Source organism: Panthera leo, chromosome A3 (genome assembly GCF_018350215.1).
Source record: "Panthera leo isolate Ple1 chromosome A3, P.leo_Ple1_pat1.1, whole genome shotgun sequence".
Classification (NCBI taxonomy): domain Eukaryota; kingdom Metazoa; phylum Chordata; class Mammalia; order Carnivora; family Felidae; genus Panthera; species Panthera leo.
Genome location: NC_056681.1, coordinates 110,362,721 through 110,375,689, shown reverse-complemented (window position 1 = coordinate 110,375,689; position 12,969 = coordinate 110,362,721). Strand labels below are relative to the sequence as shown.

At 43.7% G+C, this 12,969-nt stretch overlaps 1 protein-coding gene across 2 annotated transcripts in view; it reads left to right on the top strand.

Annotated features, from left to right (window-relative positions):
* Positions 1–12,969, top strand: part of CRIM1 (cysteine rich transmembrane BMP regulator 1) — a 189,012-nt gene that overhangs the window by 88,264 nt on the left and 87,779 nt on the right. The gene's annotated exons all lie outside the window — the stretch shown is intronic.

The window sequence follows — 12,969 nt, the reverse complement described above, 5'->3', positions numbered from 1 at the left end:
TTTCCCCTGCTGAGACGCCCTCCCCTCTTCCCTGCCATGACCTCTCCTCCATCTTCCCAGGCCACTAAGGCATCATTTTGACCAAGTCAACTCGTTTCTTTCTCCTGTGCTCTACATTTAATATCCACAGTTGAAACGGGGCCTTCCTTAGCTCCCTTTCTAAACTGTCCGTCTGCCCTGTCCAGTGCCAGCACTTCCCATGTGTGTCTGTTGAGGAGTCGTTTTGATTTTCCAAATGGCCCTGTCAACATAATATATATGGTCTGTAGGTAAGTGCCAGTGATTTGTAGTCCATAATTGGAGTAGACATCCAGAGTGTGTTCTGATAATTTCTTTTCTTCTCTTAAAATGACATTAGTTTTTCCCTAACCTTTGCCCTATCAGAAGCTCTAGGAACCTCTCAGACACATGTTACACCCCTTATTGTATCCATTGTACGATATCATAAAGCAGATAACAACGATTCACGTACTCACAGTGTGTAGCCCCCTCTTAGGACATTACAGTGTGATAATGTATGTGAAGATACTTGGAAAGGGGTAAAACATTGTGCAAATGTGAGGTATTACCAATCCGTAATGGAGGAACAGAGAACGTCATTAACGGTAACAGATGTCCCTTCAAGGTCTTCACGAAAAGGAAGGTGGCACATTATATTAGAGAACCTAATTAATCAAAACTAAGCCAGTTGTTAATTAACAAGTCCTTCAGTGAAGAAGAGGGACAATTCTCAAGTCACTGTTACAAATGTAACATGGCACCATATGCACGTAGGAGGCACAGTAGGTGAATTTTCAGCCCCTCCAGGGGGTCAAAGTGGGTAAAAGACATACTTAATCTCAGTTTAAGGAAAAAATTTTCTCACAACTAATGACATACAGTGATGAATTGGGCTGCTTCCTCAGCTCCCCAGAGCTGAAGATTTCTTTCCGTCTGGATGGCCACCTGCCAGGAATGCTTAGAAGAAATGTTACACTGGAAAGGAGGTTCAGCTAGATGTCTTCTGTTTTATCTCCAAGCTTCTGTGAGTCTTACAAACATAAACCTTAGGATGCTTATTATTGTGTTGATGTAAATTTGACTTTGGCATCCAGGGCTCAAGAATGGTCAGTCAGTTAAAGGTGCCTCTAACGAAGAAATTGAAAACAGAGACGGAAGTCATTCAAAATCCCACTGTAAATTATTTGCAGGGGAGGGATAAGTTCTCACAGCCCTTTAGTTTCTGTATTTGAGATGGTCGTTGACCCATGGTACTCCCCGGCCCTTGTCCGCGTACATCCTGTGTTCCCGCCTGGATGAGACCCCTCTCCTCACTTGCCCATACCCAGCTGATGCTCATGCCAGTGCCGACAGCTGGCTTCCCCGAGCACCTTCCCCTCCTACAGTTTCTGCTCCCCTTTCGGGACTGCATTTCCTTCTCTTTGAAGTGTTTGAAGTCTTCAGCCGTGAGGATGACTTAGGTGCCCTCCTCTGCTCACTTGTAATTTAATTCCCATGTGTCTCTTGAAGCACTTTTTATGATACATTGATATCATTGATTTTTTTTTTCTTTTGGTCAGTATTCCCTTCTCTGTGGGAATATTCCCGTCTCTGAGGGAATATTTTATAGCCTCTAGTACTAGAATAGGAATTGTAATGTGTCAACGTACGTTTGTTGATGGGTGAATGAATGAACGAATGAATGAGCAGGCCCACGCTAAGCATGTTGATGTCTTTCTTGAAGAAGAAAGCATGAGTATTTTTAGTTTCCTGTTACCCTCCCACTGTTGGGTGGTAAATACTACTCCCCGGCTCACTTTAAAAACCTTGCACTTTTCCCCAAGCCCCTTCTTTATGGCCCACTTCTCCGTACTGCAGAAATTCTGCATTCCAAGCACCAAGGTCACCTCTCAAAGCCTTTATCTCTCCCTTCCACCTTTTGTAATATTGTTCACACTGCAGGACTCCAATTAAATTGCACTTTATCCAAAAGGTCTTCATGCTTCAACCAACACCCATCCTACGCCCTGGGAGCTCCTAACGTGTTCTTTTCTGTGTTGCCAACTAATCGCATATTTCCCTGCATTGTTATTTCACTGCTACACGCATAGTCTTGTCTCACCAACTAAAGGACGTTTCTAGAGGTCAGGAATTGTGTTTTCTTTCTTTTCCTCTGTATATGCATTCATACTGAATGAATCGGTAAATGCAGAATGCGCTCAGACCGCAGTTAAAACCTAGTTTAGCATATTAAGTGGGTTCCCGCTTACTAAGGAGGATGATAGGTCCTACTTTGGCAAGAGAATAAAAAGCCAAACAATCATGTGAAAATGGAAATAAAAAGAAGAGAGCCTACCATGAGTCATAGCAGGAGTATTTCAAGAGAAAAAAAACTACATGACTGTATTCTTTTGTGTGATTTATGTTTTTAAGAGTATGATGTTTAGATACACAGAAGACCATTTTAGAATACATAAAATTAGGTTGTAACTATTTGGTCTTTACTGCTTATTTATAAAGAGCATTATTAAGAACTTAGAGCCATTTTGGACCAAAACCAGCGATGTGGAGATTTCAGGGGGAAAGCCCTTTACAGTTAGGGTGAAGGTATCAGAAATGTTGGCAGTAGAGATTTACCTTAATGACCCCTCTTTTGTAAAGATGTCTTGGACTTTCAGCAACGAGGAGAGGAGCTCGTGGACTTTGCCCCCCTTGCCTTAAAGAACAAATTCTCTCCGTCGTTCTCATCCAAATGGAACTCCCATTCCCAGGGAGACTCACCCATTCCAGCCCCTCACCGCCCTATTTCGGTGTGAGTCCTTGTGCAATTTGTGACTTTGTGTTTGATTTTTTTCAGCTATTCATCTGTTTGTCAAGCATAACTTGAGCTCTTACAAGTGACAGACTCTACCCTCTAGATAGTCTCTTCATGCGTGGATATCTCTTTTCTGTTCCCGATGAGTGCTGGTTTTCCCACCTTACCCCTGCCCTTTCTACAGACAGGTCCTTCCTTCTTTACTTGCTGCATCTTTGCTTTTTCTTAATGGCCCATCCTTTGTTTCCACCCTCTTTGGCTGTCTTTTCCTGAACTTCATCCCATTCTGACGTCATTCTTGCTCGCAATACAGTGAACTCTTAACCATTTTTAATTCTTCTTTCCTCGGCTAGGTTTTAGGTTTCCAAGCACCCTGCCAATTTTTTTTCTCACCTTTTCTCTTCTCTTGGCCCTGGAATGTGATGTGAGCTCATCACACCTTTCAGGAGACGGTGAGAGGAAGGAGGGTTAGTGGATGATGGCAGAAAGGAAAAACAGCCCTGTCCACAGGGCTTATGACACCTGTGGTTCTTGGAAGGCCCTGCGTGTGCATGTGTGCGTGCAAATGCCTGCCCGCAAAAGGAGTCTTGTAGCAGAGGAGGTTACGTCTGATCTATTGATCCAGATGATACCTTTATGGGGAAGGACTAAGTATTGAAGTAACATGAAGGTGGCGATTCCAAGGACAGCTTAACTGTGTAATGTGCCTTACTGTTCACAAAGCATTTACATTTCTGTTGTTCTCATTTTATCATTCTGATTCCATGAGGAATTTATAGATAAGAAAACAGAGGCAGAGAGAACAAGTGAGCTGTGCAGAGTCATGTGTTCTTTGGAACAAGGATGAGAGCAGGTCCGAGTCTTCAACCCAGCTTCTCTGATCCCAAAGCCTTGTCCTCTCCACTGCAGTTTTTTGATAACTGTGTTTTGCTGTTGTCTTTAAAGTCCAGGAAATAATATCAGTGATTATGAATTTATATTTCACCAACGTATGTACGTATTTCAGCATTGTACATATTCACACAATGTGCATATGTTTCATTACTCGTTGTTGCACAACAAGCCACCCCCAATAGTAGTAGCTTAAAACAACAGAGATCTGTTATTCCTCATGCCTCCGTGTGTTAACAAGGTGGTTCTCCCACAGTCTGCTACCTTTCTGCTGCTCTCTCCTCCTCCTCCTGTCAGTGGGCAGTTGACCCAGGAGGAGACCCATGATGTAGGAGCCGCTGGGCACCACCTTAGCGTGGGTATCATTTAGCTGACCATTATTTTGAACTTCCCTCCTTAAAGTTGTGACTACCTGGTTAAAACTCGGTTTAGCAGAGAATGCCATTTTTGGATGCCACGAGATCTGCCTGGTGAAAACCAGGTCAATTTTAAAAACAAACACAAAGAAAACCTTTCAGAGATGTTGCACAGAAATTCTTCTCTGTAACGGTTGATTATAGAATGGTTGGCTGAGAGACATGGACCCACCAGCTGTAGCTAAAGGGTCGATCCAGCCTGGGATGTAGGTCTGTGCGTCCCGTGTTGTCCTGTGTCCACCAGTCCAGACCTCCACGTGGTTGTGCTATTTCTCACGAAGATGGCTCCTGGATCACAAGTTTTTTTTTTTCTCTACACTCCACTCTGCTATATCCAGCGAATGTGCCTAATTTTACAGAGACTTCCCTTTGCCTCTATATTTTTTCATATCTTTTTAGATGCAGGCTTTAGGACAGTCATTAACTAGTTAAAAATCTAGACCACAACACAATATCCTCCACCTTATTTTCTTTCATTGTAAGTCAAATGAGTTTTTCATTGCCCTTATGCCTTTTGACTTGTTGCTTAACTGCTTCCATAGTTTTATTAAGAAGATGAATGAATGTAATATGTTATTGACAGTCACCCATTCAAAATTTATTTTAATGAGATTTGTCCCAAACTTTTTGTTCTGAAGCCATACTGTCTATAAATATGCATTCCTTAAAAGTTATTGAGAAGAATCCAATCTGGGTATTTTGAGGTGGAAATCAATGAAGTCATTGTTTGTGATGTTCAGGCTTAAAATAGGGTTTTTCCTAGGTTGTACACAGTACAGCCAGCCAGGTTCCCAAGCTCCCTCCTGGCTCCAGCCTCTCTCTGACTAACGGGTCTGATTCTCTGCCAGAACCTATATCCAGAACATTTATATCTCTTGCTTTCCGAGACCCTGAAAAACCTGTTTTATTTTTAAATCCAGATTTAGAAGCACTTTTCACTTTTTTTTTCCTTAATCCAAAATAATTTAAAATTTTTAGATGGTCTGTTAGCTCCAGTGTTGACTAACATGTGACTTTGTTTTTCACCAAGAAGTTTCATAGACTCTCCGGAGCACATTACCTTCTAAGTACAGTTCGACTGGAAACGTAGACAAACAGGAATCCTGGTGCTCCTGTTCAGGCGGCAGGTTGTACGCCCCCCCTGGTTTGGAGATGGAGGGACGTGGGGAGCCGGGGAGGGTCTTGCCTGGTGGGTGTCAGAGCCAGATTGTGTGAGCACAGACCACGAGGCTTACTGTCCCCTGTGGCCCTGAGCTCACTCCCCACCCGGCCCTCCCTGGTTCCACCACTCAGGAGACCTAACATGCCATGTCCTACACTTCCCTTTGTTATAGTCAATTTGTTAATCATAATAATGATAATAACTTGTTAATAGTCGGTGAGCAAATGTGTACACATGAGTAAACTCTGTCCAGCAGCTAAGGAATACTCCTCCACGCGTGACCTGGTGTCGTGCAGAGACAGCACACAACCAGAGATCGAGTGCTAGAATGCTGGCCCACTTCAGCAGGAATTTGGACAAGGCTGTCACATCCTCTGGGTCTGTTTTCTTTTCTGAGAGAGAAGAAGGGGAAGAGGGATTTGATGATCTCAGAAGTAACTTCTACCTTTAAAGTTTTTGATTTTCCCAAACCTTTTAGAGGGGGGAAGAACCCAAGCTGTTGGTGATAGACTCCTAGGAGAGAAAGAAGGAACATTTTAGAAAATTCCAGCACTTAGAAGATAATAGGATAGAGATATATGGTGATGGCGGGGGTGGGGGGAGTCCAAACAAAGTTATAAATGAATTGTTTATTTTTTTTTTTCATTTTCTTTAAAACAAAACAAAACAAAAAACTGGAGTGCCTGGGTGGCTCAGTCGGTTAAGCGTCCTACTTCAGCTCAGGTCATGATCTCACAGCTCGTGGGTTTGAGCCCCACGTCGGGCTCTGTGCTGACAGCTCGGAGCCTGGAGCTTGCTTCAGATTCTGTGTCTCCCTCTCTCTCTGCCCCTCCTCCACTCGTGTGCGCTCTCGTGCGCGCGCACTCTCTCTCTCAAAAATAATAAATAAATATTAAAAAATGTTTTTAAAAACTTAGGAAAGGCAACATGAAAAAAAAGAAACTTATGAGACTAATGATTTAAATCTGGGTATCAGACTTGTCGAATTGTGAAAGCTGGGTGATAGTCCAGTAAAGTAGATTACCTATTGGTCCGTGGCTAATGGAATATTGCTAGTTATATTTTTTGTTTTTTAACAACCATAAATAGTCCCTCATGTAGCAGATTGGAGAATATCTGGCCAAAGCTGAATCTTAAGGAAAGAGTTTAGTCTCTTAAGTCACTTTCTAGCAGCATGTGGACATCTCTGCCTGTCAGCCTGCCTTGTTGGGTTTGGGGTTGGTGGGGAGGATGTGTGGTTTGTGTCGCACACCCAGCGGCGTGAACCACACCCTGTCTCCAGCTGCTCCCTGGCTCCTGGACCCACGATTTCACTTGTTTCTCCCCAGCTATTGCTGCCTCACTTTCCCTGAGGTGTTGTCTTTGTCCTCCTTGCCACTCTTTATTCAGCTCCTGCATCTTTTCCCTGGGCTTTTCTGTATTTTACTCTAACTTGGATATGCATGCAGACACATACACACCCAGCATTGTATTTGTGGAAGCATTGTCTTCTCTATCCCCGACTTTATGAGCAGACCATTTCTCTTCACGACTCTTTAAATAGGAAACGATCTACTGAATTAAGTTCCCTTTTCTTTGTTTGATCCTCAGTTTTATTTCTCTCTTATGAGACCTTGACCTCAGAAGACAATTTCCCACACATGCTCTGTCATATCATAACAGCTTGAAACACTGCAGTTCCGAGAGGGGAAGTAAGATAAAAGGAAGGATGCCAACCCCACTGCATCTGAAGGATACGTCAGATATACAGCCCGTGACCAGAACAAAATTCACGAATTTTTTCTTTACTTTTCACCGCAGCATCTGGGTGTTTGTATTCAGCTGCTTCAGGTGGAGAATCTAGGCTGCTTAGTCCCCCTTCCTCAATCCTGTTTTTTTTTGCGTTCTCAAGAAAGTCCGTCTTGCTAGTGCTACCTTGTATTATGGTAGGAGAATCATAGCCGACTGCTCTTTCACTGTTTCTTCTGAAGAGACGTAGATCTTGAGAGAAGGAGCTTTCTTTTTCTGATACTGACTCCACCAGATGAGTCCATCAGAATGGAATTTTGGCAGGTTGTCCCTTCCCTTCAGAAGCACTTGAGTTAAATAAAAATTAATTTAACCACAAAGACGCAGTGAGTAAAAAGGTGCCGCTTTGAAAATGTCAGTGAGATGTCAAAGACCCATTGAGGGCCTCATGGAAGGCAGAGGACACTGGGCTTGGTTTGGTGTGGGGCACGGTGATGAATAAGATATGGCCCAGGTGAAGGAACTCAACTCCTTACAAATATCAGCTCTGGCAGTTTCGAGAATGTTCCAGACTTTGGGAAGATAGTCAGAAGGGAACACATAGAGCGTGATCTGCCTTCAAGAAAAGAATCAAGGGCGGCTGGCTGGCTCAGTTGTTTAAGTGTCTGACTCTTGCTTTCGGCTGAGGTCATGATCTCACAGTTTGTGAGTTCAAGCCCCATGTCGGGCTTGTTGCTGAGCACAGACCCTGCTTGGGATTCTCTCTCTCCCTCTCTCTGCCTTTGCTCCACTTGCACTCTCTCCCTCTCAAATAAACATTAAAGGAAAAAAAAAAAAAAAAAAAAAAAAAAAATATATATATATATATATATATATATATATAAAAGAATTGACTAATAGACTGTCTTTCTACCAAATAATAGAAACTGAATTTAAGAAAAAGCTGTAACATAATTTGCCAGCTTTAAATCCGAACTCAGAAGTCAGGGACTTCAAAAAGCACACACATACAGAAAAACTGATCGTGATTGTTCATAGCTCTCCACATTTGCCTGCAGTTTTAAGTCTTGGGATCATACAGCTCCCCTCTCCCTGGGAACTCAGTGGATTTTCTTATTCCTCTGTCCACTTTTTAGTAATAGGTTTGGAGGATCAGGAGTCTTCTGCTCCCGTACTTACACTTGGGCTGTTGAACTCTCTAGAGCTCTTCAGCCGATTCCAGAGCCTCAGTCTCTCATTCTGCTGGTCGAAGTCTTGAGGGGCGGGGTGGGGGATGAGGGGCAGGAGGATTAGACAAGGCCAGGAGCACAGAGGGCAAGACTCTCAACACAGGACACGTTAGCCCAGCCGGACTCCTATGTAAAGGCCAGAAACTTCCTGAGGGTGGCCTGGAACTGACAGATTCCTTCTCAAGGCTCAGGGAGCCCTCCTTACTTCTTCTCTGAGGCCACGTTAAGTTCTTTAGATGATCAAATAGTATTTATTGCAGCTGCATGTGCTTTTAACATGGTGTTAGGTAATTAAATTGCTTGTATCACACCTACTCAAGCTAGCCAGTGGAAATTGCCCCCACATAGGCATTTTCAAAAGGACTTCATCAAATTAAGAGCGTTGTAATTAATTATCATATCCATCTGTTCCCAAGACATTGTCTCAAAGAAGATGATACTTAATAACATTTTTTGGGGGTAGGATTCATCTGTTAGGAGAGATTTCTCTAATTCGGTTCACTTTTTGGATGTTCTCTTTAATTTGGATAATTTATCCAGCTGCTTTTTGAGAGTAAATAAAATTAAATCATACAGTATGTAAAATATGCATTAGCATAGTGCAGATTTAAAACATTCCTGACTCCTGACATGCTATCATGGTAGCATTCTCTGTGTTTTTAAACACATCCCGAAAAAAATTTGGAAATATATTTGAAGTCCTTCTTTCTCAACTAAGAAAAGAACAGCTCTTCTGTTGCCCTCTGCCACAGTAATTTTTGGCCCAAAAGAGCGAGTCAACTCATAACTAAAAAAGCCAGAGTCTATATTAAACTCTGATGTTTTTAAAACAAAATAATTTTAGGAATTCCATGTTATTTTTGGACTTATCCCCAGATTGAAGCAAATATGCTTTCCTAGAAGTAAAGCCCTTGTCCATGGAGATGAACTATCTCCCTAGTAGAGAGTTTAATTTGTCAATAATTTGCTTCAGATGTGTAAGCCCTGCTCTTCCTATACTAGTGCTTTACGCCTTTTGAGTGTCTCCATGAAAGTGTATCTAGTCTTATTTCACATTTGTTTAAGTCCTGAAACCAAGTTCAAGGCTCTTGTTGAGTGGCTTAGAGTTTGGTCGGAGTGGCCATCACCAGACCCTGAATCCTTGGCCCTCTGACTCTCACCGAAAGAAAGGAACTCAACTGAATTCCCTAAGACTTTCAGTACAGTTGGAAAGCAGGCTCCACTGCATGGATGATATTGAACCTCAGAGGACTGTCCCCACCCAGCCGCATTTCATAGTATCCTCCTCATGACACAGGCAAAGAGAATAGCTCCAGTTTTGGAAAAATGTTTTCTGAAGCTATTCACATAACTAATAAGCAAATTTAAAATGTTAAAATCCTTCTTCTGGAAACGCCTACAGCAACTGCAAATCTCAGGGACTATTTCTTATTGTTCATTTGCACCTGTAAGTTGGGTGTAAGTGATAGGGCTCCTCATTGTTGTGTAGACGACAGTTTGCAGAGAGTTCAGGGTTATATTTGTCCAGTAGACGTTTAGCTGCTTAACTGCAGTTAAGATGAAGGTGAGGACAACTTGTGTCTCTTGAACTTGACGCTCAGTTAATCTGTGAATGTGTCACACAGACAGGTGCATCTTAAGTTGCCGTTTCCTGACTCTGCCTTTTTTATTTGAAAGGGAGAGAAGTTGTTATGTTGTGGCTCTTGTGGGCATATGATCAAGAGCTTTGATTACCATGGCTCGGTCATGGATTCCTGAAGACTCTTAATGACACTTCTTGAGACATTAGATGGTGTACTTTTGTGGGCAAGGATACACCTTAACATGTCCCTCTCTGTCATTAGTGCCAAGTACAGGTAAATAAATACTCAATAATTGCTTTTAATTAAGTTTAGAGATAGTCGATCTGTGGCAAGTCCTAGCATTAAAACCCCTTATGTTCTTTTGATCTGTTTAGGGAACGAACATTTGAATGTTTACCAAGTGCTGGATGCCGTGCTACCTGGTGGGAATGAAACGTGGACTATGATGTTCAGGAGCTTACAGTCTAAAGGCAAACACCTATAAATCATTACAGTTTAAAGTGCTGTGTGCTTTAGAAGTTGAAGCGTGCAAAAAAGCCACTCGCAGAGCAAAGGGCTACCAGTTCTGATTTGGAAAAATGTTGGATTTGACTTTTGAGCTGAGTCTTTAAGAATGAGTCAGAGTTCAGCAGCTGGAGAAAGAGGAAAGGGCATTCTAGGCTGTTGTGGTCATTGATTTTTAAACTTTTAATGTGTCTTACAGCTTGAAACATTATCACTCATCCCATCTATCTTTATGATTAGAGAAAAATGGAATTCATGACAATATTGATTTTTCCCTCCCTCATATAACCACCCCTTTTCAAGACTACATCACTTGTTTCAGATATTTTATTACTTTCCTATTGCTTTCAGTTAAAGGTGCTTCGTAGTGTGGCACGCAGGGCCCCTTCTTACCCAGCCCTGGGCTTCCTCACTAGTCACATCCCCTGCAGGTACCCCTACAGTATATCCCCCACACCCCATCCCAGTGCATAATGTGCTTCTGATGGGCTGAACCATTTGCTGTAGCCTTAAATATACCATATTCTTTCTTGCCTCTGCAAGTTTGAGTAAGTTCTTCCCTCTTCCCGGAATGTCCTTACCTCCACCCCCATGCCCCCACGCCCGATAGACACTTAACAATCTGTGCCCACTCACAGCCTGCCTTCACAGATGCATATGCACAGCATCAGCTGTTTTTCTTTGCGCCGCCCGTCAGAGAAGGCATCATGGACGAAGGGATTCTTGGAGTGAATGGAGGACTGACTGTTAGGCACGGGAGAGACGTCAGTGTTGAAAATGTCGAACAGCTACTGCCAGGAGTGTGCTTTTCTCCAGCAGCCGTCAACGGGTGGGGTATCGGCACAGAGCAGGGAGGTAGTTGGTTGATATTACAGTTTGCATTTGGCAGCCTTGGGGCTGAATTTGACCCCAAGACATATTTTCTTTGCTTCGCTTTTTTTTTCCTCCTCTTTCAATTAACCATTAACATTTTAAAAGGATGCTTCATGTAAAAATGCAGCTTCTTTTGAGCAATTGGAAGGCGTAGTGACATTGTACGTTCTATCATGGAGTGAATAGTGAGCAGACCGTCTTGAGTCATCTACAATAGCCCTCTGCTCTTTCAGGATTCTTGCCTGACTCCTGAAGACATTTGGCTTTGGCCTTTCTGGGTTTAGCTAACTTGGGGTTGGTGTCAGGGGATCAGATGTGGATGGAGGTTAAAAGGGCAAGAAGTTTAAAGGCATCGTGAAGATGAGGGTTCGGGTGAAAGAACATGGGTCTGGGTTTGTATTGTTAGGGAGGCACAGTCAGGACAAGGCCCAGGCTAGAGCGGAGAGCAAAAGCTCTCTGGGGCACAGCTATCTCAGGGAGGCTGCAGGAGTCAGGTGGTGGGAGAACTGGGCGAGTGAACCGTTGGGATCAGTGAGTAAGGTGTTTGGCCTCAGAGATTTTAGGAAGCTGTGGCCTCGGGAGCAAGTGCCTGAAATGCAAAGGGGCAGCAAGGATCCTCAGATTCCAAACAATCAGTTGAGCTCAGGGTGATGTTTTCATCCACATAGACATGGAGGCCTTCCAAATTATTACCTAGCATACAGTGGGTGGGTACTTCTGCGCTCCAGATACTATCCTAGGTTGCTTTTCGTATAGCTGTTCATTTAATTCACAGAGCAGTCCTGGGAGATACAAGGAACTTGAATCCTCCCCTTCTTACATATGGCTCAGGTGAGGCTAAGAGAAACGATGTCACTTGCCCAAGGTCATATAGCTCCTAAGTGGCCTGAACTCAAACCTAAGACTGTCCTAATGTCCAAGTGCATTCTCTGACCCCCGTTAGGAGATGGATAGGAGACAGGGCCACAGAGAGGGAGGGCTTGCGTGAGGGAGGAAAGTGACAATGTGGAGGATGCTGACCTCCCTTCCAACCCAGGTGAATAGGTGAGTGTGGGGAATTCGCCATCTCACTAAAGGCAGTTGTAAGGAAATAGCATTTGGGGGCCAGCCGGGTAAGTGCCGGAACAGATTTGAGTGGTATGGTTTGTGGTCACATGCAGATGCCGAGAGAGTTTGTCTGCAAGGGGGAGGTTGGGGAAGGCAGAGAGATGGGTATGGAAGAAGGAGTCCCTGGGGAAGCAGAACACTACTCTGTGAGGATGCACTTTCCCCAGAGGACAGGCGACCAGAGGATCGTGCACTTTGCACTGATGACAAGGATGAGAGGTCTGGGAATTGACAGCCCACAGGGTCCAGGCAGACGCGTGCTTAAAGACGCATGCTGTGTCAGCACCCGCTCCAGCCCCAGGTGGCTCTGGGGGCCTGAAGGAACGATCGGAGCCCAGGCCGCTCAGGTGTTCAAATAGGTCAGTCCTGACGTCTTTGATGTTCTTCATGTGCTCCACAGAGGAAATGGAATGGTTCACATCCCGCTGTGTTCTCATTTGTGATTATATATCCCAATCCTTCCTAAACTAAACCCCTAAGCTAAGAGCCAGAATGCTGTGTATCCCCATCCCCACCCAGCTGAGTACCTCCTGCTTGCACTCACTCAGCAAATAGTTATGAAGTAATTGTATGTTCACATGTAGGCTGATTCCATGTTCCACAGCATCCATTTCTAATGCAGTCGGTGATTCCAGCTCTGAAATGGGAATACCTTATGTTACCCTCCACATCCAAAGCCAGT